Genomic DNA, 6,417 nt, shown 5'->3' on the forward strand with positions numbered 1-6,417 from the left:
AGAAAAATACTCCAGAGTCCTGAGGTACTAACATCTACTTAACTCCCAGATTTCCAATACTGTGTCGTACTGACTCTGTCTTCTCTTCAGGAGAACTCTAATCCTACACCTCTGAATAGCACCCTGGGAACTTCCACATTTAAGAAGTCCTTTGAATTTGCAAGTGATGGTCCTGAGCCAAACTTCTAGATTGGCAGAATTATTTAATAATTTCAGTTGTGTAGTCTCTTTTCTGCTGAACTTAACTCTTGTGTAGGATATGGATTAGGAGCCCATCTTTACTGGAAAATTTAGCTTGCTTCTGAAGCCTTGCAGTAGTAATCATGGATCTCCTGCATGTATTCAGGAGGTGTGAGTCTGAGAGACTGACAACAGATAGAGCCCAAAATTAAGTGAAAAGTATTTTAGTCTACTCAAGCCTACCTTCAGCTTTGTATGATCCTTTCAATTTCTGTCTAAGCACAGCAGGCCCGCAGGCTGGGAAATTATCTGTGCTCAGAGGAAGCTGTTGGTATGTGGAGTTGGCTGTTATTTCTCTGAGGTGACCTCTTCAGGGCATGTGAAGCTCAGGAACAATTTCAGATGTGCAGCTTGTCTGTTACTTGGTGCAGAAACCCCAAGTACTACCCTGATAGATGAGATGTACAGCTGAGGCTAAACTGGAGCTCAGGGCGTTTGAATCTCCTCATAGCTGTCAAGTTGACCATGCTCTTGCAGCCTCTGTTTCTGAGATCCCTCATGCTCATGTAGGCAATGAGTTAGAAATGTGTGTCAGACCAAAAATGTGAGGGGAAAATCCACTGACACAGTCCTCTACTTTTCCAGTGGGACATATAAAATTTGGTAAAGTTCATGGTTCTCCTCAACAAAACTCTTGCACTATGCCTAATCTGGAATCAGCCTAGGTCTTTTATGTCTTGGTCTGGAGAATTGGGAGATGAGTGGAACTGCAGGTGCTGAGGTTCACCTTGGGGAACATTCAACGTCATTCCATAACTTTTGTCCTAGATGTTCTGTTTTGGGGACAGAAGCTATAATTGACCTTGATTTTTTTGAAATGGAGTTGTAAAACTAACCCTGCTCTGGACATCATATCAGCAATATATTTCAGGCCAAAATGACTTTCTTGTCATCACAATGTTTTGTTTAGGCTGTGATCTGAGGATGTTTGTGGGAAAAGTGTAGAAAGAATTATTACAGGGTACTGAAATTGGCCCTCAGGTCAGCTGTGCAGTATTTACCAATATGAGGTGTATTCTTGCCTTTGTGACCTACATTCAGGAGACCACCTAATGGCAAAATAGATAGCAGAGCAGAACAAACTGCTTTTCATGTGGAAATACTAAGAACAAGTCATATCTGTGCACAGGGACCAGACTTCTCTTTAGCTTGCAGGACTCCATTCAATTGTTTTTTAGCTGTGCTCAAGGGAAGTCTAGAATAATTACTTGGGTGAGGAATGATTTTCAGGGCTATGAAATATAAACTAGTTGAATTTGCTTTATTTGAAAATGAAGAGGCCAACCTAATAGAAAAGGTGAATCTTTCATAAAATCTGCAATGGGGCTTGGAAATCTCTACTTTCGTGGAGCCTTCCTTCTCTCCATATGAATGTTCACATTGCTGTTTGGGATCCGATGTCCCTAAGCTGTGGTGGCTGTTGGAGCTGCCTTCTCTAATTCCTGAAGGGAGAGGCTGTGGGCAGGCAGAGCTAGCCAGCAGCTCTCCTCTAGGAGTGTGTGTTAGGCAAAAGAATTGTTTGAAGCTGTTTTCAGTGTCTCTAGACTAGATGTAAACACACGGTGAACGACTGTGCTTTGAAAATTGTTTTTTTGCTTTCTTGTCCTACACATCTTCAGGGTTTTTTTTTTCTTTTCCTTTTTTACAATATGTGTATTTTCCTATGAAAATTCAGCCCTTCAAAACCCTGAAAGGTGTTTGTGTATATAATTAAAAAAAAAAAAAAAAAAAAAAGTCAATGCGCTTCTCCGACTTCCTCTTTCCCATGACTAGGATTTCCAGAAGGCTCTCACCCGGAGCGGTGAGCGCACCTGCCCGGCCCCGGGCACCTTTCAGGCGGGCATCTTTCTCTGGAGCGCCGGCCCCGCCGCTGCCTGGGGCTCCAGCGCCCTCTCTCGGCCCCGCGGCCGGAGCTGCGTGCGGGAGCGGGGCCCGCCCGCGGCCGGGGGAGCCGGCGGCAGCTCCAGCCCGGCCTCGGCAGCCTCGCCAGTCCGGCGGCCGTGCCCCCTCCGGAGCAACGCCCATCCTTCCCGGCTTGCGCCTCTCTCACCTGGATGCAAAGTTCATGCTCTTTTCAGCTGGAGAAGGACCAGGATAGTAATGTTCAAAGGATGTCGTTTTGTTTCCTGCTTGTACGTACGGTAGCTCTGCCTGAGACGGTTCCTCACTTTTGGATCTCTAAGTGTTGAGGGATCAGGTATGCTAGAAGGATACCTGAATAGAATACCAGAATAGAAACCTTCTGAAAGTTTAGGTCGTGGTTAAGTTGCTCTGGACAACAGAGAGGGGCTCCTACTGGGAAGCTGGTAGCAGAATTTCCCTCGCAAGCCCTTTGTTTGATAACTCCTTCTTTCCAGTTACTTCCTCAAAACCAGGTCCTGTCAGCAGAGGTCTTTCCTTCTAATAAGGAAACAGTTTATCAACACCCTGAAGCCTCTCAAATCTATATACAGATAGACCAGTCCAGGGAGTGTCCTAGAGAGCTCTTGGAAGACATCAGATACTGAAAGTGAGCATATCAGGTCTGGCTGACAAATAATAGCCAATTTAGTGATCTGAGTTCTCTACTGCAAAGCACTTTTCTGCCTAGCTTGAAATTTTGGGTTTGCTAAGTTTTTAAGTAGTGTGAGGTTGGTAGTATCATGCTGATTTCAGAAAATCTTTTCCTTGTATTACTGTCTCCATGTTTACTTCTCATGTTGAATAAAATGATTTGCCTTTGAAATCTTTTATGTTCCTGAAGATTATGAGAAAGTAAAATTGAGTCCTATCATTTCAGAGCAGTATTTTGTGATCAGGAAAGTGACAGGTCTGCTTTCCTAAGCTCTGTGTGGAGCATGTTAGGCCCAAGCACCGTGGAATTATAAAGCAGAAGTCAGACATCCCCTTCAGATCTTATCATAAAGGTGTCTGTGTGTTTCTGTAGCTCTGTGCTATGGTTACCATCTACCTGATGTCTTTCCATGACTTCTGATCTTTTGGAATCACAGTTGCTTGGCATTGTTCCATAAGCTGCTCTGAGGATGATTCTCTCACGTGTTGGGTGCTTGCTCTGGACATTGTACTTGCTGTACTACAAAAACATTGATTCTGTGAACAGACCTTTAGCACGGCAGCACACAAAGGTAACTTGCAGGCACAAAAGAAGGCTTGTAAGTGGGTGCTACATCAACCAATAGTTAATATTTTGTATGTTATACTATGTTTTTTTATTGTAGCTGAGACAGAGATGAACAGTCAGCTCAATTGAGGGGTCCTTTGAGCCTTGCTGAAGCCAGCCCAAGCTCAGCAGCTCTCTGGTGGCCACAAGGTCTAAGATCTCACACTAGTGTCATTCCTCTTACTTGGTGTCTTTGAGGTCTGAAAGCTGGTGAGAGAGACACTGTGTCCTCAGGACCAAGTGGGATCTATAAACTGTACAGAAGCTTTGCTGCATTATCCCAATCAACTTTGGGTTTAAATTGCTTAAAAAGCAAGTAAAACCTGTTTCTTCTGGCTAAGAGCTGATAGTGCTTAAGCAAAGGACTCTCTTGCATGGAGAGTGGAAATGCTTATTCTTCCAATGTTTTCATGCTCCAAAAAGATATATAAACCATGTTTTTACTGGGAAAAATTAATTTCCCAAATGATTCCCTGGATTTTGGGAGTGTTTTAGGGTTTTGTTTTTGCTACACATCCTTCAGTCTCTTGTCCTGTTCCCTAGCAGGAGATGGAAATAGTTTTGGAGGAAACATCTTTTTTAGTGATCTGATGAGGTGATCAAGAACACTATCAGTGAGTTTGCAGATGACACCAAATTGGATGGGGATGTTGATTTGCTTCACAGTAGAAAGGTTCTTCACAGAGATCTGAACAGACTGGACTGATGGTCCAAGGCCAATTGTGTGAGGCTTAACAAGGTGAGGTACTGTGTCCTGCCCTAAGGTTACAACAGTCCCTTTTTACAGGCTGGGGGAAGAGTGGCTGGAAAGTGTCCCAACGGAAAAGGACCTGGTTGTGCTGGTTGACAGTGGCTCAGCATGAGCCAGCGTGTGCCCAGGTGGCCAAGAAGGCCAATGGCATCCTGGCTTGTATCAGAGACAGTGTGGCCAGCAGGACCAGGGCACTGATTGTCCCCCTGTAATCAGCACTGGTGAGGCACCTCAGATCCTGTGTTTAGTTCTGGGCCCCTCACTACAACAAAGACACTGAGAGGCTGGAGTGTGTCCAGAGAAGGGCAATGAAGCTAGGGAAGGGTCTGGAGCACAAGTGTGGTGGGGAGTGACTGAGGGAGCTGGGGGTGTTTAGCCCAGAGAAAAGGAGGCTTAGGGGGGGCCTTATGGCTCTCTACAAGTACCTGGAAGGAGATTGTAGTCGGGGGGTGTGTGTGACTCTTCTCCCAAACAACAAGCAGTAGGATAAGAGAAAATGGCCTCAGGTTGCACCAGGAGGGGTTTAGATTGGATATTAGGAAAAATTTCCGACCAAGAAACTGGAACAGGCTACCCAGGGAAGTGGTGGAGTCGCAATCCCTGGAGGTATTTAAGGGATTTGTAGGTGTGGTGCTTAGGGACATGTTTTAGTGGTGGGCTTGGCAGTCATGGTGTAATGGCTGGACTCAGTGGTCTTATAGTATTTTCCCACATAAGTGATTCTGTGATTATATCTTAGTAGTTTTCATGTTGTTTCTTCACTTCCTACAGATAAGATAGAGGGCCATGAAGTTTTGAATCCTTGACCTTCTGGTCTCCAGAGAATTTCCTATGGCGTGTATGTTCTGGGGGCCCTGTGTCTCAGTCATCCAAGGAAACAGAGGGTAGAGTTGGTGAAGGTGGATTTTTTTGTGCAGTTTTCTGCATAGACTGAAATATCAAAATACCGCCCAGTATAGTTTGTGAGGACTTGGTGTGTCACCTAGTAACAGACTTTGCAATTAGATCTCTCTGTTACTCTTGCACGTTAACAAATCCTGCCAACCTCAGGAGGACTCTGCTGCTGTTGTCTCACTTGAAAGATCTGCTCTGGCTGATGGGCACTGAGGATTTGGCATTGACTCCAGTGTTCCAAAACCGTGGAAATCTGTGACATGTTCTACCCCAAATGCCTGCCTTTGGTATCTTTTCCTCCAGCGTGGTCTGCATGCTTTCCCCTGAATACCTTTGGTATGTTGCTATGCAGTGGGTTATTCCTTCCTGGTTGCTTTCTGGTACCTGCTCCCTTTGGTGGGACCTCTTCCAAGCTCTAAAGCATAGAGAAATTTTTCTTCAGAAACTCTTGTCACTTTGGGTTGAGGGTTGCTTAACATCTGGAGCAGCAACCAAAATATTTATATATGTGTCTACATACAGTGAGCCGCCTTGGTAAATCATCCCAGTTAATGAATTTTCAATCTGGCTTTAGGTAGCTGTTGTTTTCGTAAACAAATGCCTTTGCTATTCGTATTTCTCCATAAGGGGAATGGTTTGAGCCAAGTGCTGCTGACAGTTGTGAGCAAGTAGCGGTGCCACTTCAGATGTTTCTTGTCCCTTTGATGTCACACGCTTTGTGGTAATGCTGCACAGTGGTTGTTAAAGAGAAAGTGGGGTGCACTGTCTCCTGTCATTCCCACACAAGAGCTTTGCACGTGTTTTTAATTCTGTGTATGAGCACCCTGCTGAATCAGTGGGCAGCTTCAGTGAGACGCTTTCGAGTGATTTGTTTTATACAGCAGTGAACAAGCAGCCTGGCTCAGAACAGCTTCAAAGAATGACATTTTTAATATTTTGATTGACTCAATCCAAAAAGGGATGAGACTCAAACAGCTTGGGAAGACGCAGTCACTGTGGTAGGTGTTACCCAGTGATTAATGTCTCTTACTTTAAATACAAACCTCTCAACTCCTTTCAAACATTTTTGCTAGCAACAGCAGATTCTGTGCCAGTCTCCTTGGTCTGAATTTCTTTAGGTGCAGACACTATTGCCAAATTTGGTTTCTTGGTAATTTTGGGCTTAGGAGTTCAGCTCTGACTATGCATTCAGATACCCAAGTATTCTGCCTGGAAGTTGTTGATTCTTTGAGCTGATTTACAGAATGTGTTATTCTGCTTTCCTGCGGCATTTTTACTGTATGGAAAACATTTTGTGCTTATTATCACTTGCCACATGCATTTAATCTATTTTTGGTAATTCTTCAGGGCCCATCACCATGGTATCCTAGCA

Source organism: Aphelocoma coerulescens, chromosome 6, assembly GCF_041296385.1.
Source record: "Aphelocoma coerulescens isolate FSJ_1873_10779 chromosome 6, UR_Acoe_1.0, whole genome shotgun sequence".
In the NCBI taxonomy this organism is placed as follows: domain Eukaryota; kingdom Metazoa; phylum Chordata; class Aves; order Passeriformes; family Corvidae; genus Aphelocoma; species Aphelocoma coerulescens.